The sequence below is a fragment of the Malaya genurostris genome, chromosome 1, assembly GCF_030247185.1.
Source record: "Malaya genurostris strain Urasoe2022 chromosome 1, Malgen_1.1, whole genome shotgun sequence".
Classification (NCBI taxonomy): Eukaryota; Metazoa; Arthropoda; class Insecta; order Diptera; family Culicidae; genus Malaya; species Malaya genurostris.
The window spans coordinates 81,087,117-81,111,588 of NC_080570.1; positions in this window are offsets into that span (position 1 = coordinate 81,087,117).

Below are 24,472 nucleotides of genomic sequence, written 5' to 3' on the forward strand. Positions count from 1 at the left end.
ATATGCGGGTACTTTGCATATAAGACAGACATGAGTTGATATTTTTTTCACATCTTACTGAACAAACCCTCAACTTTTATTGCAATTTCTGAGAGTATATTGAGGATAGATTGCATTCATTGCCGTTTCAACCTTCCGAGCGAACGGACGTGCTTTGTGTTTACTGCGAAAGCGTTGAAAACCAGTGCCGTGTGTGATAACGTGACCGGACGATCAAAACTAGATTATATCGCTATTGTGTAATAGACAATAGTGCTTTTTTCTGTGAGAGGTTTTTTGCACATTATATACTGAAGCAGTGCATTATTGTGAGCGGATGATCGAAACAGTACCGTTAGCCGGTGATTGTTTGATCGATCAAGGCCGGATTTCAGTGGCCATTGTGGTTATACTGTGCGGATTACAAGTGCGTGTGATTTTTCCTCTCGGAGGTTTTTTGCACACCCTCGAAGCGGCGATACGTCGATCGACGAGGGCTTGGCCTTGGTGGCCCCCGTTGGATTAAAAGTTAAGTACTATTATTTTGTATATTTTTTTTTCTTCATTCGACCGTTCCCCCCGAATCATTTATTTCTGCGCGGAGGTAGCTCCGCGACATGTCAAATTCGAATCCCGACCCCTCCGTTCTCGATGATCAGATGGAGACTTCTGTTGGCAGCAGTAAGTCTCGCATAAAGAGTTATCCCGATGGGCTTGCACTCTCGGCCGGGCCTTACTCGGTTTATTTCCGGACCAAGGCTAAAGAAAAAAAATTGAATATTTTGAAAATATCGCGGGATCTGAACTCGCGATACAATACTATAAAAAGTATTGATAAAATACGCCCAGATAAGCTCAGGGTTCTGCTCACCAGCTCAAAGCAGGCTAATGAGCTCGTTCAAAATGATCATTTTACGCGGGAGTACCGCGTCTACGTGCCAGCTCGCGAAGTAGAAATCGACGGTGTGGTCACCGATTCGAGTTTGACTTGCGAGGACGTTCTTAAGTACGGAGAGCGATTGCATTCAGTATCGATCGCCGGGGATGGAACAAAGTCTTATCCCCAATCTGACTCTTATCGTGTGACTTTCGCCGGCTCTGCTTTGCCCAACTACATCCTCTTGGACCGGGTTCGTCTGCCTATTCGTCTTTTTGTACCTCGAGTAATGAATTGTACCAATTGCAAACAATTGGGGCATACAGCTTCTCATTGCTGCAATAAGCCCCGGTGTGCTAACTGTGGGGAGGCTCATGCGGATGGCTCTTGCGGTAAGGATGCTGAAAAGTGTCTCTACTGCAAGGAAGGTCCGCATGACCTAATGGCATGTCCTGCGTATAAGCTGCGAGGAGATCGGATGAAGCGTTCCCTGAAGGAACACTCCAAGCGTTCCTTTGCCGAGATGCTTAAGAGTGCCACCCCTCCTAAACTGACAACGAACCCATATGCCTGCTTGTCAACTGACGAGAGCGATTCTGACGACCCTTTGGAAGGTCCATCATCGGCGGTCCCTCATAGCTGTAGGAAAAGAATGAATAAATCCTCTCATAAGTTACCTAGTAAGGGTTCGAAGGTGTCTTCCGAAGGGCTTCGAAAAGTTACAGCTAACGGGAATCGGGACAAACCACCGAAGCAAAAGGCTCCTGGTCTCGGAAAACTCAGTTCCGAGATAGAATTCCCACCACTTCCCGGGACAACAAAATCCCCAAACGTCCCTGAAAATCTATCAGAGAACCAACTAGGTGCTGGACTTATCAAGTTCTCTGATGTTGTGGACTGGATTTTTACAACTTTTAATATTTCTGACCCTCTTAAAAGCATTTTAATTGCTTTCATGCCAACAGTAAAAACATATTTAAAGCAGTTGACCGCAAATTGGCCCCTTCTCTCAGCGATTGTATCCTTCGATGGCTAAATCATCCATCGAGGTCACGGATTTAATCACTGTTTTACAGTGGAATTGCAGAAATATCATCCCAAAAATAGATTCATTTAAATTTCTAGTAAACAATCTGAAATGTGACGCATTTGCATTGTGCGAAACTTGGCTAACTTCTGAAATACCCTTAAACTTTCACGAATTTAACATTATTCGCCTGGATCGAGATGATCCCTACGGAGGAGTACTTTTGGGGATCAAAAAGTGCTATTCTTTTTATCGAATTAACCTCCCCTCGATATCAGGTATTGAAACTGTCGCATGTCATGTTACAATGAAAGGCAAGGATCTTTGCATTGCTTCAATCTATATTCCCCCAAGAGCCTCGGTTGGGCATCTGCGGCTCAGTGATATCATTAAGCTCCTTCCCGCACCGACGTTGGTTTTAGGAGACTTTAACTCACACGGTACGGGATGGGGCTGTCTTCACGACGATAACAGATCAGCTATGATCCATGATATCTGCGACAACTTCAATATGACAATCTTGAATACGGGACAAATGACACGGATTCCTGCACCACCAGCAAGACCAAGTGCGCTGGATTTATCCCTTTGCTCGACATCGCTACGGTTGGATTGCACGTGGGAGGTAATTCCTGATCCCCACGGTAGCGATCATTTACCGATCGTAATATCAATCACCAGCGGCTCAAAACCATCGAAGACAATCAATGTTTCGTATGACCTCACACGAAATATTGATTGGAAAAGCTATGCGACCGCGATATCTGAGAAACTTGAAAGAACTCAACAACTTCCTCCGGGGGAAGAGAACACGTTTTTGGCTGACTTGATTCTCGACACCGCGACTCAAGCTCAGACGAAACGTGTACCCGGCGCGAAAACTAACATCCGTCCTCCCAACCCGTGGTGGGACAAAGAGTGCACAAATTTAAACACGGAGAGAGCCTCCGCGTATAAAATATTCAGAAAAAATGGAACACCTGATAATTACCGGAATTACGCGGCGTTAGACGTTAAAATTAAGAACTTGATTAGAGCTAAGAAACGCGGTTACTGGCGTCGGTTCGTAGACGGCCTAACAAAAGAAACATCTATGAGCACTCTTTGGAACACAGCCCGACGAATGCGCAATCATAACACAACGAATGAAAGCGAGGAATATTCTAACCGCTGGATATTCGATTTCGCTAAAAAAGTATGTCCAGACTCTGTTCCGGAACAGAAGATCACCCGCGCCGCGACACCAAAGACGAACGAAACACCGTTTTCGATGGTAGAGCTCTCACTTGCGCTCTTGTCATGTAACAATAAAGCCCCGGGATTAGACAGAATAAAATTCAACTTGCTGAAAAATCTGCCTGACCCCGCCAAAAGGCGCTTGCTGAGTTTATTCAATAAGTTCCTTGAGGACAACATTGTTCCACATGACTGGAGACAAGTGAAAGTGATATCCATTCAAAAACCAGGAAAAACCAGCCTCCGATCACAATTCGTATCGGCCGATTGCTATGCTTTCCTGTATCCGGAAATTGTTCGAAAAAATGATTCTGTTTCGTCTAGACAATTGGGTCGAGACTAATGGCTTACTTTCAGATACACAATTTGGTTTCCGCAGGGGCAAAGGAACGAACGATTGTCTTGCGTTGCTCTCAACCGAAATTCAAATGGCATTTGCTCGTAAGGAACAAATGGCGTCAGTTTTCCTAGACATTAAGGGGGCTTTTGACTCAGTTTCTATAAATATCCTATCTGAGAAGTTGCATCAGCATGGTCTTTCGCCAGTTTTGAACAACTTTTTACATAATCTATTGTCTGAGAAACACATGTACTTTGCGCATGGTGATTTGTCGACAATACGATTCAGCTACATGGGTCTTCCTCAGGGCTCATGCTTAAGCCCCCTTTTATACAATTTTTACGTAAACGACATCGATAAATGTATCAACACATCTTGCACGCTCAGACAACTTGCCGACGACAGCGTTGTGTCCATTATAGGACCCAAAACTGGCGATCTGCAAGGGCCGTTACAAGATACTCTTGCCAACTTATCCACATGGGCTCTTCAAATGGGTATCGAGTTCTCTACGGAGAAAACTGAGCTGGTTGTATTTTCAAGGAAGCGAGAACCAGCACAACTACAGCTTCAACTAGGGGGTGAAAACATAGCTCAGGTCTTCACATTCAAATATCTCGGGGTCTGGTTCGACTCCAAAGGCACCTGGGGATGTCACATTAGGTATCTGAAACAAAAATGCCAGCAGAGAATCAATTTTCTTCGTACAATAACCGGAACTTGGTGGGGTGCCCACCCAGGAGACCTGATCAGGTTGTACCAAACAACGATATTGTCCGTTATGGAATATGGATGCTTCTGCTTCCGATCCGCCGCGAACACCCATTTCATTAAGCTGGAAAGAATTCAGTATCGTTGTTTGCGTATTGCCTTGGGTTGCATGCAATCAACTCATACGATGAGTCTTGAAGTGTTGGCGGGCGTCTTACCGTTGAAAAACCGGTTCTGGGATCTCTCATATCGTTTGCTCATTCGATGCGACATTTTGAATTCTCTGGTGATTGAAAACTTCGAAAGGTTAGTTGAGCTTAATTCTCAAACCCGTTTTATGTCCTTGTATTTTGATTACATGGCTCAGAATATTAATCCTTCTTCGTCTGCTTCCAACCGTGCTCATTTCTTGGATACTTCTGATTCTACTGTGTTTTTCGACACATCCACGAGAGAAGAGATTCGTGGAATTCCGGAACACGTACGCCCTCGAGTGGCCCCTAATATATTTTATAATAAATTTAGAACAGTCAACTGTGAAACGGTGTTTTACACTGATGGATCAAACATCGATAGGTCCACAGGCTTCGGCATCTTCAATCAAAACATCACCGCTTCTTACAAACTCAGTGATCCGGCTTCAGTTTACGTCGCAGAATTAGCTGCTATTCAGTACACCCTTGAGATCATTGAAACATTGCCCAAAGACCATTACTTCATTGTCACGGACAGTCTAAGTTCAATAGAAGCTCTCCGGGCAATGAAGCCAGGAAAGTATCCCCCATATTTCCTGGGGAAAATACGGGAACATTTGAGAACTTTATCTGAACGGTCTTATTTAATATCGTTAGTCTGGGTCCCTTCGCATTGTTCCATTCCGGGCAATGAAAAGGCAGACTCATTGGCTAAGGTGGGCGCATTACAAGGTGATATTTATGAAAGACCAATCTGCTTCAATGAATTTTTTAGTATTTCTCGTCAGAAAACTCTCGAAAGTTGGCAAACTTCATGGATGAATGACGAACTGGGACGATGGCTACACTCCATTATCCCTAAGGTATCGACGAAACCTTGGTTCAAGGGGATGAACGTGAGTCGTGATTTCATTCGCGTTATGTCACGACTCATGTCAAATCACTATACATTCAACGCACATCTCCGGCGTATCGAAATCGTGGAGAGCGGGCTCTGCACCTGTGGCGACGGTTATCAGGACATCGAGCATGTCGTGTGGTCGTGCGTAGAGTATCGCGACGCCAGATCGGAGCTATTGGAATCCCTCAGGGCCCGAGGTAGACCGACTGAGGTTCCGGTTCGGGATGTGTTGGCGAGTCGGGATAGTTCATATATGCTTCTGATATACCAGTTCCTCAAACACATTAATATACAAGTGTAATCTGTTACATCTTGCTTAGAAAGTTCCTCCTATTTATCGACGTTATTTCAACTGTGGCTAAGAATAATTTTCACCTGCAGGTTCGACACTAACTTCCGCCGATTATCCCGATTCCTCATCTGTCCACCATCTTCATCGGAACTAACAAGATCTTTTTGCTGTCACTAACCTTTTCGCTTCCCCCCTCCCCGTCTCTTCTCCATCTCGATGTCAATTAATTAGATCTCTGTCGTTCTTAGTCATTTCGTTCCCATATCCCCATTTTACTTCGTTTTCCGCAATATTTACTTCTCTATATTTTTTCGTTCTCTTATGTAACATCACCATCATCACCCACGGAAGGCCGCTCTAGTCATGCGGGCCACCCGCCGGGTGTTCGTAGCCTGGGGGTGTTTCCCGCGGACCCACACGGACCGAGGGATGCGGCCAACGTCATCTGGAAGACTCATGATATATTCCATCCACCGGCCGGTGCCGATCGCCAGCTGAAGGTTAGATCTGCCAAAGTCGACCACTGCGACCTCAATACAACATTATCCAATCATACTATCCTAGTTTTAAGTTAGTCGTTAAAAAAATTAGAAAAAGTCCTTGGCACCTAAGAGCTTAAGCAGTGTGCCTTAAAAAATAATTATATTATTGAATAAAAAAATAGATTGCATTCCTCAAGCTAACTCAATGTTGGCGAAAATCGATATGGGACTGATATGCGAGTGAACGGATCTTCGAAAACAAAAATGTTTGCACCAAGTTTCGTTATTTCTTCCATGCCTGCATCTATCCTTCTTCAACGGATTAAATGAGACATTATCAGTAAGAACTCTTACTTCTCACGGCACAAGAAAAACGGGTAACAAAATTAACAATCAGTTCAATCTAAATGAGCTGATACATCAAATCGGTCCATTTTGGTGAGCTGATCGGTTCGGAGCTGCTCACCAATGTGAGCTGTTTCGCACATCTCTAGTGTTAGCTGATTACATCAAAACAAACAAAATATTAAGTGTACCATAAAATCTCAATATATACAAATGAGCTAACGAATCGAAAGGTTCTCACGGTTTGACATTTGTGTTATAAATGTGATGATGGGAACTCAACAGTGCAACCAGTTTATCACCATTGTTGCCAGTTTCATGGGGGACCGTAGATGTGCGTCAAAAAAAAGATCGTGACTGTCATGTCTGGAAATTCGTTTGTGATACTACTATGATCGCAAATCTCGACCTCTATCTGCTGTACGTTCAACTACAACCAGATGCGAATAAGTATTGGACACCTGCAACTGTAAGTCAAAAACATAACGATCGATCGTACGTAGTGGATGTAGCTGGATCCCCTTATCGCCGTGACCTAGTGTTGTTGTTTGTTTTTAAAAAAGTACGGGTGTGTAATGCCAGAGACATGACTGAATATCGTGAATACGAATTAAACTGACCCTCTTTCTTTATACTTCCAAAAATATCAATTAGGGGATCGATTTTGTGAATTTTACAAGCTTTCCCCTTTTTCACCACTACACGGATAACCCGCAGAAGTCAAAATTACAACATTGCAATTTTTGTTTCACGTCCTAGTTGTTTCAACTAAAATGTTGTTGATTTAACTAACATTTGTCACAACCCCTTCAGGTAAACTAAATAGCTGTATTCGAATGCTGTCACTGGGTTGAAAACGAAGACAGCGAAACGCAAAACAAATATCCTCTTCATTTCACCTTTGAAAATTTGCAATGGCAAATGAACGTCATTTATGTCAGTTACGTAGTGACCGTTTCATTTAAATGAAAGTATTCAGAAAAACATAAGAGTTTAATTTTGAAACAAGTTTTCCATGTACTTGAATATATATTCCTACGATATGTTTTAAATTCAACTGCGAGTAATGTAGTTTTGGACAGTTTATGTCAATGTAAATAAATACGCTTAATGTTAAAAAATTACTGCTAAAGTCGAGTGATAGTATTTGTATTTTCTTGAAAGTGCATCTGTAGCATTAGTCTTATCAACAACATTCTTGAAAACCGAATCAAAAAAGCTTTTTTAGTGAGCCACTCTGAAAACTGAGATATTTTTTGCTATCATGCATACAGGTAGCTTTGTTGGGAATATGTTATTACTCAGTTCTACGAGTGACACCTAATCGAAACATTTCATTTTCCCCTTAGGGTGTACGTCATTGCTCAACTTTAATGTTTCATTACTCGTTTGTGGTGCGTGTCGTTGATGGGTGTCATTAGGTTTTTTACCGTCACTGCTAACCTCAATCGGATGAACACATTTTGACAGTTCAGCAGTACTGTTTGTAAACAGAAATTTTTTTTGTTTGTTTATTGACAAATTGGATCAGACCATTTACGGTCCGTATCGCCTAAATAAAGTTTTAAAACATTTGTTCACGATTGAATACGGTTCGTTTTTGATATTTATTAAATAAAAGTGACTAGTTCCAAGTGTAAAGATGATTGTTTTAGATGTGCTCTTCGATTTTTGTTTAAGCTTGTTTGTAAACAGTACCGCTGAACTGTCAAGGATGAATACTTGTTCATTTGTGTCGTCACGATAAAAAACCTAATTGCTAAACTGGTAGAATGATAAATCAAAAATGACAGTTTAGTTGAAACAACAATCGATTGGTACCAGTAGTAGTACCAAATTTTAACCAATCAAATTCAGAAATAACAACTAACATTTTAGTTGTTTTGCTATCGTTGGCTTTTGCGTGTAGAATTTTAAACAATGCACCAGTACAGATTATTTACATTAAACATTCTGACATACAATTATATATTACGAAATAGCCAGTATAGTTCTTTATGATATAAACGATAATAAACACTGTTGCGAACTTTGCGTTGCGAAAATTGCACAAAGCTAATTAAATTATCCTAGATTTGCGCTACACTGATGGTTTGAATTTCCGATTTGCAAAGAAGCAATTTTTATAGTTCTTTAGATAACATTTGGAGCCAATAGAAGGGCTGGTTTTGCTCCAATGCAAACCACCAACAGCAGCATGAAGCAAACGATCTTCTTAAAAGGAGAACTGGCTCTGCGATTTGTGCGTTTGAGGTTTTCTACCACGCAAAAGGTCGGCGTTTTTATTGCCGACTGCTCCTCTTGACGACCGAAATCCAAATGAAAGCACGACCTGATCGTTTCAAGCTTTATATCAGGTTTGTTCTTACTAATGGTGGGAGAACCTCACCTCGACATCCAGTTCCGTTTGAAGCACTAGAAGAAATGAACTGATATGTGCTTGACTACTTCAAAACCATCGTCCGGGTGCGAAAAAGGCAAGCATGCGTGATGAATTTTCCTCATTATTTCAAAAAGTTTTAGGAAACTTTGTTTTTCAGTTATCTCACGCTGTTGAAAATTCAATCACAATTTCCTGATCATATTTCTGCTAGCTTGCAGAAAAAATTATGTTGTTAGTTTAAGTACATCAAGAGATATTCGCGATAAAGTTCTGCCCATTCTTGTACAGGGTAAATTTTGGAAAGGCGCCCCATAGTAAAGTAAGTCGTATTCACGACAAAAATTACTATTTGTTCAATTTCCTCTTCGCATTTTCCTCGTAGTATTTCTTCGATTGGTTTCATGTATTCATGTACTGGATAGTCAACTCTGCTTTGGTTGTATCGTGGACTTTCGTACAGGATATGTTTCAGGTCTTCTGTTGTTTCACACCATTCGCATTTTTCGTCTTGTTCTAATCCCCACTTTGCTTTCCTGTTTTTAGTTAGACTATGTCCGACTCTGATTCTATTTAGAATTTCGACTTGGTCGGGTTTAAGTGTTAAGTTTTTGTTCCATATTTTCGGACTGGGTTTTTCTAGAATCTTGTAGTGCCACTTCCTTTTCTCCGCCGAGATGGATCTGTATTTTCTTGACCATTCATTCCATGTTTCTTGATTGCCAAGTATTATGGTTCATGGTGATTCCGTTGAACATAGATTGTGGTTTTCTCGTTTTCGCAATGACCTCTTGATCCGCTTTTTCGTTTTCATATATTCCGTTATGGCTCGGAATCCATTGAATTTGAATACAGTCCTTGCACCGTAGAATTCTTTGTAGATTTCTGCTGTGAGGTAGTTTTCTCCAAAGGAGTGCTCGTTGAGTAGCATCTCGCAAGCGCTTTTAGAATCTGTAAGAATGACGGCCTTCTCATATCCTTTGGTTTTATTTAGCTCCACCGCTTTCAGGATACCTAACAGTTCTGCGTTAGTGATTGAAAAGTTGTTACTTATTCCTTCGCTGATGACGTCTCGGTCGGTTTCATCGTACACGGCAAAGGCAGTGCCCGAGGTTGTTTTGGAGGCGTCGGTGTACACTTTTTTATGTAGCTTGTATATTGTACCCATTTTTTCTCGGTGTAGGGCTTGCCAGGTTGATGCGCTTGTGTAGCTCTTTTTCTGTTGTTCATTTGTTAGTATCGTCCCAACGATTCTGTCGAACTCTACTTTTCCAAAAAACCGCATACGTTTAAGGACTATTCACAATTATCCGGTCCGGTTCAGTGCCGGCACGACACCGTGCACGGATACTGATATTATTTCATTTGTTTTCTGTGCGCGCATTCACACCTATCCGGCACCGTGCCGTTTCAGTGCAGCTCGCCGTCAGTGTAGCTTCCGTCCGGCAAACTCAAATTCGTCGTCGCCGATATTTTTTATTTTCACTGGAGTCGGTATGTCCCTGCATTTGCGGTGCCGGAACGGAAGCGGCACGGGAACGGAACAGAAGGGTTCCGACAAAAAAGAACACTGGCGGCGGACTGAAGGCACTTTCACTGAAGTGAACTGAAATGTGTGAATAGTCCTTTAAGGAAAGGGAAATCCCGGTCGGATGGATGAATCTGGTATAGTAGGTCAATGTTCATATCTGCTGTTTCAGTGAAGTACGACTCGTTGCCCATTTCTCTATTCAAGGTGGTGCTAATGAATTTCATTAAAGGTGTCCTACACCAGTGGTTCTGATAAGCTCCCTTTCTTTGGCAGTTGTCCAGATTCGGCCAGCATAACATGTACTGGAGTGCTGTTCAGGAAATTCATTGCTTTTCTGATTTATGCGTTCTGTATTACTTGGAGTTTGTTGAGGTTACTCGACTTCTAATTAGGGTGTTACCTATTTTTATAAGTGTCTCTGGGTTTGCACCACTAGCTGTCTTGGAAAGCATCTTTATCAGTCCCAGCTTCCTGCTAGCTTTGTTTGCTATTGCTTCAATGTGCTGTCTATGAGTAAGATTGCTGTCCAGCGTATATCCTAAATACAGGTGGGTGTATACCAACTCGATGGCTTCTCCATGTACTTTTATCCTGATGTGATCAGTGCGTTTTCTTGTGAAAGGGATAACAGCTTATTTTTGGGAACTTAGAGTCAAATTTAGCACTGCTAATCTTGCGTAGATTCGATGCAGAAATTGATTGCATATTTCTGTTGCGTCTTCAATTGTGTCGGCTGTTGCGATGACAGCAAAATCATCCGCGAACTGTACCAGTTCGCAAATGTCTGATGAGAGATCATGTAGGGATGCTGTGTACAAGTTGAACAAAATCGGCGATAAGGGGCATCCTTGTGGTAAGCCCTCTGAAATATCCACTTCAATAGTGCCAGCATCAGTCTTTAGCAGCATTTTCCGTTTCATAAGGTATTCGTACAGCCATGCCCGGTATTTCCCGGTCAGTTTGCCCGGTAAAGGCTTCAAGATATTCAGAAGTATTTCGGTGTTAACTGAGTCGTAAGCTTTGCTTATATCCAGGAAGATAACGAAAACTTCTTTATTCATTTATTTTGCGTTGTGGATTGAGTTGACGACGTAGTTAATACAAGTGGTTGCTGAGACGTGTTTCCGAAATCCGAATGACAGATTGGGAATCAATTGCTTGATTTCTGCCACTTCTGTGAGCCGATCTTTAACGACCGCGTTTATTAGTTTGATTTCTATATTCATCAGCGCAATGGGTCGCATGTTGTTCAGATCCGTGTACGAAGAACGCTTCACTGCTTCTTCGACTATTGACACCATTTCTTCTGGGTCGTACATGAATTGCGGTCTTATTGAGTTCAGTCGTTCTATCAATTTGCTTGAGTTGATCTTTGTGAAAGATCGAAGGTTTCTTGGAATTTCGTCGATGATTTCAAGCCTGATAGCCATATGGTCGCTGCCGTAGTCTTCCTCTTCAATCAGCCAGTTTGTTTTCCGCGCTAGACCTGTCGTTGAAAGTGTGAGGTCGATTGCAGAATGCTTTCCGCCTGGTGAGTTTATCATTGTTGGGCTTCCATCGTTTAGTAGAATAAAGTTAGATTCATCAATGATACTCTTTACGATCTTCCCGCGATTACATGCATTGCATTCTGGACTCCACGATGGGTGATGTGCATTAAGGTCTGCTCCAATGATCGTTTCCCCATTTAGTTTATTTACGAATTCGAAAAATTTATCTAGGTCTTCCTTGTCTTCACTTGATTGACGCCTGTGTGGTTGTGGATATGCTGAGATGAGGTGTATTGGTGTAAATCCTTTGGTTATTTTGACCATTTTCGTTTCGAGCGTGTTGAAGTCTGGTAGGTTTCTTCGTATTCTATTCCATCGCGAATCAAGATGCCTACTCCACCATATCCTTCAGGGCGTCTGTTTGAGGTTAATTTGTGAGCTTTGAAGCTAAACGGTTTCTTCTCCTTGAGCCATATTTCTTGCAGCAGTGCAATGTGTATGTTGTTCGAGGTCATAGTCATAGAATAGGGTGATTTTTTAAGAGCTTGAGAACTTTTTTAAACAATAAAACGCATAAAATTTGCAAAATCTCATCGGTTCTTCATTTTAAACGTTAGATTGGTACATGACATTTACTTTTTGAAGATAATTTCATTTAAATGTTGACCGCGGCTGCGTCTTAGGTGGTCCATTCGGAAAGTCCAATTTTGGGCAACTTTTTCGAGCATTTCGGCCGGAATAGCCCGAATTTCTTCGGAAATGTTGTCTTCCAAAGCTGGAATAGTTACTGGCTTATTTCTGTAGACTTTAGACTTGACGTAGCCCCACAAAAAATAGTCTAAAGGCGTCAAATCGCATGATCTTGGTGGCCAACTTACCAGTCCATTTCTTGAGATGAATTGTTCTCCGAAGTTTTCCCTCAAAATGGCCATAGAATCGCGAGCTGTGTGGCATGTAGCGCCATCTTGTTGAAACCACATGTCAACCAAGTTCAGTTCTTCCATTTTTGGCAACAAAAAGTTTGTTAGCATCGAACGATAGCGATCGCCATTCACTGTAACGTTGCGTCCAACAGCATCTTTGAAAAAATACGGTCCAATGATTCCACCAGCGTACAAACCACACCAAACAGTGCATTTTTCGGGATGCATGGGCAGTTCTTGAACGGCTTCTGGTTGCTCTTCACTCCAAATGCGGCAATTTTGCTTATTTACGTAGCCATTCAACCAGAAATGAGCCTCATCGCTGAACAAAATTTGTCGATAAAAAAGCGGACTTTCCGAATGGACCATTTAAGACGCAGCCGCGGTCAACATTTAAATGAAATTATCCTCAAAAAGTAAATGTCATGTACCAATCTAACGTTTAAAATAAAGAACCGATGAGATTTTGCAAATTTTATGCGTTTTATTGTTTAAAAAAGTTCTCAAGCTCTTAAAAAATCACCCTGTATATGCAATTCTTTTTTTTCGGTCTGACGTATGCTTTGAATGTTCTGTTGAATAATTCTTACGGTTTAGTGGTCATTGCAAGGTTGCATTTCTAAGTTCTGAGGTCCTGTGTGACAACCTCCTTCCGTAATTATTGCATTTCTGTACTGACCTCGATTAAAAGTTGATCCGTTTCTATTTCGGTTCTCACTTGTTGGATTCTTTGGTTGAGGCTCCTTTGTAGAACAATCAATTGTTGTAGCAACGATTGTGCGTAGGAAAACTGCATCAAGTCTTGCCTCAATTGTGCTAAGAATCTTTCCAGTTCCATAGTTCTGATCGGATTTGTTCTCATCTCGGTGTATTTCTCTCCTTTAGAGCCATGTTGTGAACTGATATTTTTTGGTTCGTTATGTGAGTTGGATGTTCTGACCATGCGCTGATTTTTTCCTGTTTGGATGGTCTTGTTTCGATTTGAAAAAAAGGCGGGTGAGTAATGTCAGAGACATAACTGGATGTCGTGAATACGAAAAAACTGACACGCTCCCATCACTTTTCCGAATATCAGTTAGTTGATTGATTGTATGAATTGTGCAAGCTTTCCTCTTTTTCACTAATAGAATTTGAAGCGATACACCTACATTAAAGTACAGTTTAGTTACATTAAACAGCTACTATTCTACAACTATATATTCCAAACTTGAAACAATTCCTTTTTAATTTGCTAATATAGGAAGCTAGGTACGACAAATTTGTAGTTTATTTTTATTGAAGCTATGAAGTTCGAAGATATCTGATTCTTCTCGAAATTTCAGTACGAGACAATTGCAATGGCCTGGTCTGAAATGTATCTACGATCTTCGGTATGCAAGAGTGATTCTAATAATAATAATAATAATGATAATAATAATAATAATAATAATAATAATAATAATAATAATAATAATAATAATAATAATAATAATAATAATAATAATAATAATAATAATAATAATAATGATAATACAGATTAATCTGTATATATGGCAACCCTGTTTCGCAAGGCATATTTTCACACCACCCCATACTAGTATAAAGATGTGTTCAACATCATTATTTTCGCTTTCGCATTGCCGTTCGTAATTGAATGTGTTAGTGACGGTACAAATCTGCTTTTCTACCTGTCTTCGGAGCCATCGTTCTGACGGTGTCTCGTACGTACAGAGTAGCTGCTTTAACTTAAATGACGCTATTTCTCACATCACATTTCCTTTTATACGTGCTAGTGGTAGCACGGTAGGACGTCCCCTTTGTTAGAATTCCTTTCCTATACGCAGAACGGGAAACAGTGAAACGATATAAAAGAGAGAGTTAGCAGAGCGGCAGCCAGTAATACTGAATGGGTCGTCGAGCTGTGGAGGAACAATTAAGGGCAAGGCAAAGTCCCGCTCAAACCGTGCTGGTCTGAAGTGCCCAGTTGGCGGCAGAATCCATCGTTTGCCTCGGAAGGGGAACTACGCCGAGCGTGTCAGTGCTGGTGCATCGGTCTATCTGGCGGCAGTGATGGAGTACTTGGTTGCCGAAGTGTTGGAGTTGACCGGTAACGCTGCCCATGACAACGAAAACGAAAATCATCCCTCGTCATCTGCAGCTGGCCATCCGTTGAAAACCCCGTCCTTTTCAGGATGACCACATCACTGTGATAAAGAAATATTTAGAATTGCTTTAAGTTTAGCCAATTCTGATACGCCTGGAAAGTAGAATGCGCAAATCAAGTGGAAACATTTGTTCTAACAATTTTTGTTTTCGGCCGCATACTAAAGTACTCGCGACAAAAATACATATTGATCTGTGGCAACTCTGTTTCGCACGGCATATTTGTAAACTAGTATAAAGATGTGTTCAAAATCATCACTTTCGCTTTCGCATTGCCGTTCGTAATTGAATGTGTTAGTGACGGTGCAAATTATTTTAACTCCCATCTTGATGAATCTTTTGGTAGGAAATATTGAGATCTGAGATGGTTCTCGTGTGTGTCTTGTTTCGGCAATGGGCCTTGCTGGACTTTTTGGCTGCCTTTTTCGGTTTCATTGTGCTGACGGTGTCTCGTGCATTCATATCGGGAAACAATGAGACGACAGGTCCTCGATGTTGCTGTCGTGTGTCTTGTTTCGGGGAGAGTTGCTCAGCAAATGATAGGAAAAGTGAACCATTCAACTTTTATATGGATGCTCTTGTATAGATACAGACATCTCGCGTTCTGATTGGCTGGTGCTGTCATGGGTTAAATCAAACAGGTTTTTCAATAGTGTACAGGCCCGTACCCAGGATTTCGTTTCGGGAGGGGCCCAAAGATAAAAAAATTATGTTACTGAAGATTGCTTATACAGCTAATTCTCGGTGTGTCTTTTACGGGTGTTTTTAACAGACACTTTAAACTTTTCCTCTGAAACTGTTATTGTATTACATTATTGTCTGAGATCTTCTAAATAATTATATATCAGTTTTTGATTTCGGGAGGGGCCCGGGCCCCTTGGGCCCCCCCTCTGGGTACGTGACTGATAGTGTACTATTGAGAAACTTCAATATTGTTGTAATACACGTTCAAGTTGAATATTTTCGATTCTATTGGTAGTTAGATTATATAAATCCTTCTACAGATCACTGAGCTATGAGCTTTCAAAATACGAGAAAGGCAAACGCGCCATATGAATTATCCTCTTTGATACTCGTTTATACCAAACATTTCAGAAAAGTTTAATTGTGAACTATTTAAGAATATGTCACACAACTGAAAGTTTTATCATAAAATTGTGATCATATTTCCGATGGCATGTAGCAAGAATTATGTTGATTTGTTAGATATAACAGGAGATATTCACGATCAAAAACTTATCACTCTCTCAGAGGGTAAATTTTGAAAAGGCGCCCCATAGTAAAGTAAGTCGTATTCACGACAAAAAATCCGAAAATAATGGCTGCTCTGACTGGACATGTTGAACTATTCGAAGCATGTTGTTGTTGGCAATTGACACATCTTGGAGTGCTATTGCAGTCGTCTTTAGCAAGATGTTCTTCGCCACAGTTTCCACATTTTGCTTTGCCGGTGCATCTTCCTCTTATGTGTCCAAATTTCCAGCACCCAGAACATTGTTTAACCGGAAAAATATACAGCTCCGATCTAAAGTTTACCCCGTAGATTTTAACAGATTTGGGAACATCTTTCCCCTGAACAGTTACCTTGACATTCCCAGTTGGTTTAAGATTTCCTTGCTTATCCTTTCGTTGAATCCTTTCTACTTTTACAACCTGATATTCTGTTGTGGTTTCCGTTTGCAGTTCTTCGTCAGTGAAATCTATTGGTACTCCCGGCACGAAGCAAATGGTTTGTGTTTTCCCTTTTGGGGTGAAAAGAGAGAGGCTCATCGCTGCCAAATCGACTTGTGTTAGTTGCGCCGGATCTGTTTTACCATCCAGTACGACTTTGAAACGAAACATTCCTATTTTTGTAATTTCCTTGCATTGTTTAAGGCCAGATTCCATATGAAAATTTCCCACCGCAGCGGGATGTAGTGCGGTTGATCTTTCAAAATTTTGTGGCTCGAGATATATGACATCTGTTGTTTGCACAGGGTCTGGATTCGTAGTTTTTACTCCTTTTCCAGCTGTAGTGCCTTGTGCCTTTGATGGCCGGATTTGCATTTTGGCAATCCGTCCAATTGCGGCATGTTGGGATTTTACGGTTAGTTTGGTTTTCTGAACACTGTTTAAATTTTTCATTTTCGTATATGTAAAAGCAATTTTTTTTAATTTTCACTCGGAAATTTCCACCACTGCGAAGTGCACCTGCACTCTAAATTCAATTTACACTACGCGCAATTTTATACTATGGAACCCGTAACCGTATTTATCAATAACTTTTGTTCACCGTAAACCAGTTTAGGTTCCTACAATTATAAACACAAGGCAGGTATAAAAATGCCTAATTTATTTTTTCTTTGATTCCTTGGCCGCCATTTTGATTACTGTAGAGGGCAAGAAATAACAACCCTAAAACCGACCTAAAAGGCCGTGTGATCATTTCCACTTCACTCGTAATCCGCGATCCTGGCCTAGCCGAAATCACTTTCCCGTACAAACAAAGTAAAAGATCCGAAAAAACTTCGAAGAACTTTAAAAATCCGAGTGCGCAAACGCGTTGTCACCGTTCGACGTTTCTTCTTCTTTTTCTGCAAAGGATATTAAACCAGACAACAATAACAATCAAACAACGTCAGTGGAAACAGATTTGACAGCTAATGTACGATTCAGACGATCCGGCTTCTTCCGTCACCGTCACCGGAACGTCAGCCTCCGTCAAAATTAGTCAAACGAGTTTTCCCTTTGCGCATTCACACGATCCAGCAGAGATCCGGAACGTCAACGTCCGTCAACGGCAAGCTCCGTCAACATTTCTCCGAAAGAATATTTGACGGACTGTGATTATCGCACACATGCACGATTCATATGATTACGGTATTGAGCTGACGTTTGTTATGTATGTATTCGGTGTCAAGATCCCACTCTTAAACCAAATATACCACAGACATTAAAGGGACTTTTGACTCCTAGACATTGAAGGGACTTTTGACTCAGTTTTCTATAAATATCCTACGGATGCTGCTGCTTCCGATCCGTGGGGAACACTCATTTCATCAAGCTGGAAAGAATTCAGTATGTTGTTTGCGTATTACCTTGGATTGCATGCAATCGACTTAAACGATGAGCCTCGAAGTGCTGGCGGGCGAATGAGCAAACGATATGAGAAATCCCAGAATCCATTGAAAACCCGATTCTGGGATCTCTCATATCGTTTGCTCATTCGATGCGAATGAATTTGAATCCTCTGGTGATTGAAAACTTCGAAAGATTAGTTGATCTCAATTCTCAAACCTGTTTTAGGTCCTTGTATTTTGATTACATGGCTCAGAATATTATTCCTTCTTTTTTTGCTTCCAACCGTGCTCATTTCTTGGATACTTTTGATTCTGCTGTGTTTTTCGATACAACATGATAGTCGACCAAGACGTGAAAGGAAACTACCAAAAAGGCTTGAAAGGGGGATGTTATATTATAAATCACACCTTGTTTAGATTAACCTTGCTCTCACTGGATTTATACCACTTTGTAGTCTTAAGCAAGTCAGTTGAATAAAGCACCGATTACTGAGTAGATGTGCGCTTCTTTACTTTTGTACAAAATATAACAGAACGATTGTCTTGCGTTGTTCTCAACAAAAATTCAAATGGCATTTGCTCGTATAGAACAAATGGCGTCAGATTTCCTAGACATTAAAGGGACTTTTGACTCAGTTTTCTATAAATATCCTACGGATGCTTCTGCTTCCGATCCGTGGGGAACACTCATTTCATCAAGCTGGAAAGAATTCAGTATGTTGTTTGCGTATTACCTTGGATTGCATGCAATCGACTCAAACGATGAGCCTCGAAGTGCTGGCGGGCGAATGAGCAAACGATACGAGAGATCCCAGAATCCATTGAAAACCCGATTCTGGGATCTCTCATATCGTTTGCTCATTCGATGCGACATTTTGAATCCTCTGGTGATTGAAAACTTCGAAAGGTTAGTTGATCTCAATTCTCAAACCTGTTTTATGTCCTTGTATTTTGATTACATGGCTCAGAATATTAATCCTTCTTTTTTTGCTTCCAACCGTGCTCATTTCTTGGATACTTTTGATTCTGCTGTGCTTTTCGATACACCCATGAAAGAAGAGATTCATGGAAATTCAAGAAAACATCTCCATATTTGCTGGGGAAAATACGGGAACATTTAATAGCTTTATCTGGACGGTCTTATTCAATATCGTTAGTCTGGGTCCTTTCGCATTGTTCCATTCCGGGCAATAAAAAGGCTGACTCACTGGCTAAAGTGGGCGCATTAGAAGGTGATATTTACGAAAGACCAATATGCTTCAATGAATTTTTCAGTATTTCTCGTCAGAAAACTCGAAAGCTGGCAAACTTCATGGACGATCAACCGGTCGGTGCCGATCGCCAAATGAAGGCTGGATCTGCCAAAGTCGACCACTGCGACCCCAATACGACCTAATGATACAACCCTAGTTTTAAGTAAGTCGTTAATTAAAATTTAAAAAAGCCCTCGGCATCTTAGAGCTTCAGCAGTGTGCTTTAAACATTATATTTTTGAATAAAAAAACAGTTTGCAAAGGTGATGGTAGTTTAAGGCATGTTCAGGAGTGTATCAGTTCTAGATGCATAGTTTATGTCGGTTTTTAAATCTGGAACTTATAACAAGAAAAACTAGCAGCCAAAAATATAAAAAATAAAACGACAGTGTATATAGGGTAAGGGCTCCCTATTTCATCTCATTTGTAAGGACGTCGCCTTCACACCTCGATTTAGCCACTAAAATCACTATAACTATTTCATATTACTGCTTCATTCGCCTTGCTCCACATTGAGATTTGATTCACATTCCTTGGAAATTAAAATTATGTTCATAAAACAGCAAAAAACACTTATGAAATGTTCACTTTTCTGCTCCTAATTTCATCTCAATGGAATTTTATCCATCTTATCGTTGATCCTTTATTCATCCTATAAATTAGCAATGGCGACAGCAATCAAAACGAAATGTTCCACTATTACACTCTCAGGTTCAAAATGTCAGAATTCTTCTTAAAAACGGCCTAATGCCAACTATGAGACAATATACGATATTTTTAGAACCAGTTTGTAATCATTTCAATGTTTAAAAATTTTTTATTCGTTTCCGTTACCTTTCGCTTTAAATTTAAAATTTTACTGAAAAGTTAAATTGGTGAACTTTAAATAAAAACAAAAATGTAATTGTTACCATTTATTCATTAGCCCTTCTTAAAACAAAGTGTACAGCCAGAGATGCCATTTATACAGATTTATATGTATAGTATAGATTTTTGCGTTCGCATACTGGTTTAAATCAAAGTACCGATTTTGTAAAGATTTCCTAAATTTAATACAGATTTGTACAGGTTCATAGAAAGAAAGAAGTAAAAAATTAGACTTTTCTCTCTGAGTATCTATTAGTATATGATTGCGGTGATTCTTTAAAAGTTTATTAACCAACGGACAAATCACATGTTAAAGTGGAAATCTTTTATGTAGATAATTGATTATGAACACTGACAAACATTTATATTAAAATTTGGAACCAATTTGAACTATTTGAAGCCAGATATTTTCATAGAATATGTATTACGTTGCATGGAAAGTCTATATCTGGTCTATCTGTTTTCACTAATAAAATGATGTTATCAGATTTTATTAGTGAAAACAGAAAATATCTGGCATCTCTGTGCACAGCCGATGAAACACACACACTTCACAGCGTTAGGTTGACGTATAGTCCAATCCACGTGCGAATGTGTTGGTGTAACTATTCTCAGCAGTTGAAAGGTTAATGCTAGTGTGAGTATGTCGAAATAACCCAGTGAATTTTGTCGAGCCGCATCGTGCCAATTATTGAAGACATATATGCAATAAAAAACACTGTAATGCCAAGAGAACAGTTGAGAAAGAAATAAAATCGTTCATGGAACTCTATATCACGCAATGGAACTGTCTTCTACTTGGTTCATTAGTTCATAGCTTACGAATTTCTATATGCATTTTTCGCAGTGTATGAATATGAGTCAAAAATGTTTTACCTCAGTGTAAAATTGAACCCACATCAAACTTTGACTTCGGCTCGCACACATTCTAATTTCGTATATGAATAGATCTGCGCACTCTGCATCGGTGTGAGTAACTGAGACGTCAAATTTCTCAATAGCGGAATGAAACCAGTGCTACTATATTTACCACAATGGTTATTTCATTAGTATTTAACATGCTCTTCCTTTTAATATTCGAAGCCGAAACAGTTTTATTGAAATATTAATATCAATAATATAATTAAACTAATGTCACGGATACCAAAAAACATACTTTTTGATGAGATTTTGAAGAAGAAAAACAATTTTTGTTTTGTAACATTATGAGATAACTTGGCAACTTTGCGAAACCAAATGAAATGAAAACAAAGCGCAATCAAGTGAACTAAGTGAAAAACTTTCATCTCATATTTTTAAAGACTTTTATTGTTTGTCGGGTAGTTTTTGAAGTAATAATTCGTTAATTAAACAAGTAGCAAATGAACATTACTAATTATGAAGTCATCCAGCATTCAATGGTAGTGTAATTGTGCGAAAAAGTGATCACGTTTTGAGACGAATCGATTAGTAGATAATCAGAAACATGACGAACTGTAAATCTTGAGACGAAAATGTGTCCTGAATTGAAAAGTGAGTTTATTTGAAATGAAAAAAAAAAACGATAACCGAAGACCTTAAAACCATTTCTTTCAATAGGAAAGTGTGACAATAGCTTTTATAATCATTCTAAAACATTTCACAGTTTGGTTCAGGTAGGTGTTAAAATATTATTCATGTTCGAAGTAATGAGGTGAAGGGATGAGATGGAAATAGGAGCTCAGATGAAATAGAGAGCCGTTACCCTAAGTTTTAAATTTGACAGTAGTACTGCTCGAATAAATAAAATTAGAACGGCTGGCTGGGGATACGTTTGTTTCAATTGTAGTTCTATTATAGATCGCCTTATAAAACCAAAAATTTACCTATAGTTTTCCGAATAATGTACGATTCAGACGGTCCGCGTTCTTTCGTCACCGTCACCGGAACGTCAGTTTCCGTCAAAATTAGTTTAATACTTTATTTACCGGAACGTTCACACGTTCCGTCCGTCAAGAAATTCCGTGACGGTGACGTTACGTGTGAATGTCTCCATAAGAATGCATGTAATTAATGTTCACGGTGACGGAGGTTGACTGTGACGGAAGGAGACGGATCGTCTGAGTCGTACATAAATCGTAGCCATATCTTTACGTTCACAATAATGGTATATCGAGGATAAATTGTTCTGTTCCATTTTCTCATATTATCGTTATCGTTTTGCAGCAAAATACCATTCAAAATTATTTGAATGTGTTTATCCAACTGTTTTATCGACAGAAAAAAAAACAATGCTGGATGAACATTAGAGAAGTCCCACTTCCGGTGAAACCCTCAACGAGTGAACTCGTCGTATCGTGTTAGTGCGGTGAAAATTCGAGTATTTCGCGAGAAAGAAAGGATTTTCATCCGTACTTCGGTGACTTCACGTTGTCACATAGCGAGGGGTTCACTTGTAGTCTAGTGAAAAGAAAGTCCATTGGACTATAAACGAAAACTAACTGGCAATATAGATAAATCGCTGTGCCATCAATCGGCATCATTTCAAGTGAGGTGACGCCACCAAAAGTAAAGAAGAAGAAGAGAAGGTCCCAAGTGCAAATGACAGTTTCTCTTGGTTTACTTTCTCTTTCAATTGTTACGCAAATTCGAGTAATTTCCAACCAATTCTACAGTTCATATCGAAAGTTGATGGGTTTTGCTATTATCCTATGTAAAGTGTTAGATGGAAAGATTACTGATTGGACCGTAAAACTCGAAAGAGAAAGTGAACCAGTGCTGAAAAAATTCGTTATCACAATGGTGACTCGAGCTTACATTGAGACAACACATATATCATCGTCCACCCAACGACGATTGTCGCTAATTGAATCATAACAAGTATCATGACTGCCGAACCCTTTCAGTATCATTGGAAATTGATTTCATGAAAATGTAAACAAAAGTTATCCCCCTATCACCCGGCGATGAGCCAGTGATAGACGACAATATTTGTCTCATTCGACATTCAGTTGAGCATCAACGGTATCATATTCATTCCTGAGAATCATCGTCAACCGGGTCGATTGGGCCCTTCCAATCATACGCAGTTCCCAGCGCCCTGGAGAATAAGTCTTTGTTTAATTTAATAAGTAAAATGTTTTCCAACGTATCTTTCCCAAGGCCAGTGCGTTGATTAGAGAGAACCAAGGCAAGGGCACTGAAAGACCGTTCAACAGAGACTTGGTTCGATGGTGTGGATAGTACAACCATTGCTACTGCATATATCTCTGGGTGCGTAGTCTTACGGCGCAACCAATGGTCCCACACGTTGTAGTTATGTTTTTGGCGTGGCTCTAGGTCCAAAGACTTAACTTGTTGAAGAAACCCGGTCTCGCAACCAAGATTCACGGATTCACCAAACATTTGCGTAAGATACTGATCAAAATCATCGGTAGACTCTGACGATTCTCTACTTGTACTAGCCGGTGTTTTACCCAGTTGGCAGATACGTTCCCATGTATCGACTATGTATTGCTGAATTTTATCTTTTTCCTCAGCCGTGAATATTTTAGAACCTCGATAGTTGAACCTTGGATCCAGGTATAATGCCATCTGAACCGCCTTCAATTGGCGCAAAACGTTCAATCTATTGTTCAACGACCGAAGTAAATGGGGACTGAAAGAGTTTTCGCGAACTTTCTGTACCTCACTCGTTGCCATCAGCCATGCTATATAGAAGTCAGATAACGACACGTGCTTCTCTTGCATTTGCTTTGTGCAGATGTACAACGGCTTAAACGTATCATAGTAATGCTCAATGAACGACCATTGATTGGAAAGGTCTAGTTCGGGAAAATTATCGGCCAACTGGTTAAAAAACCTTTTTTGGTGTACGAACGATTCCATCATTTTGAATATACCACCCCATCGTGTCCTACTCCAGACGGGTGGGTATGAAGCATCGTAGTTTTCAAACTCTGACCGGTACTTCACCAGCTTACATTTTCTAGCAACAGCAGTGATGGCTCGGATAGACTCATCGGATTTATCAACAACATCCAGTATTGCAAGCTGTAAGGTATGCACGGCACATCTCACAAGAGTAATCCTTTCGGACAGTTCATTGGCCAGTTCAGCAGTAACGTTTCGTTCACACTGTTGATCATCCTCTATCACATCCGACTCATCCAGCTCATCTATGTTCGTACCATCAGCCTGCTGCTCTGTAGGCATTACGTACGTATAATTGTTTAATTTTCTAACCGTTGCCACCATATTAGCCCCATTGTCGCATGTCACGGAAAATATGTTCTCAAGAGATAGCCCATAGTCGGCCAAAGTATCCATAACTTTTGATTTCAAGAACACCGCTGTTTGACTTTCTTTGATTTCGATCATACCAAGGGTACGAATGACCACCTGCTCGTCTAGGGCATACTGTACATTGATGCCTAAGATATGGCGATTGTGTCGGGCAGCAGAATCTATTTTCAAGCAGACGAG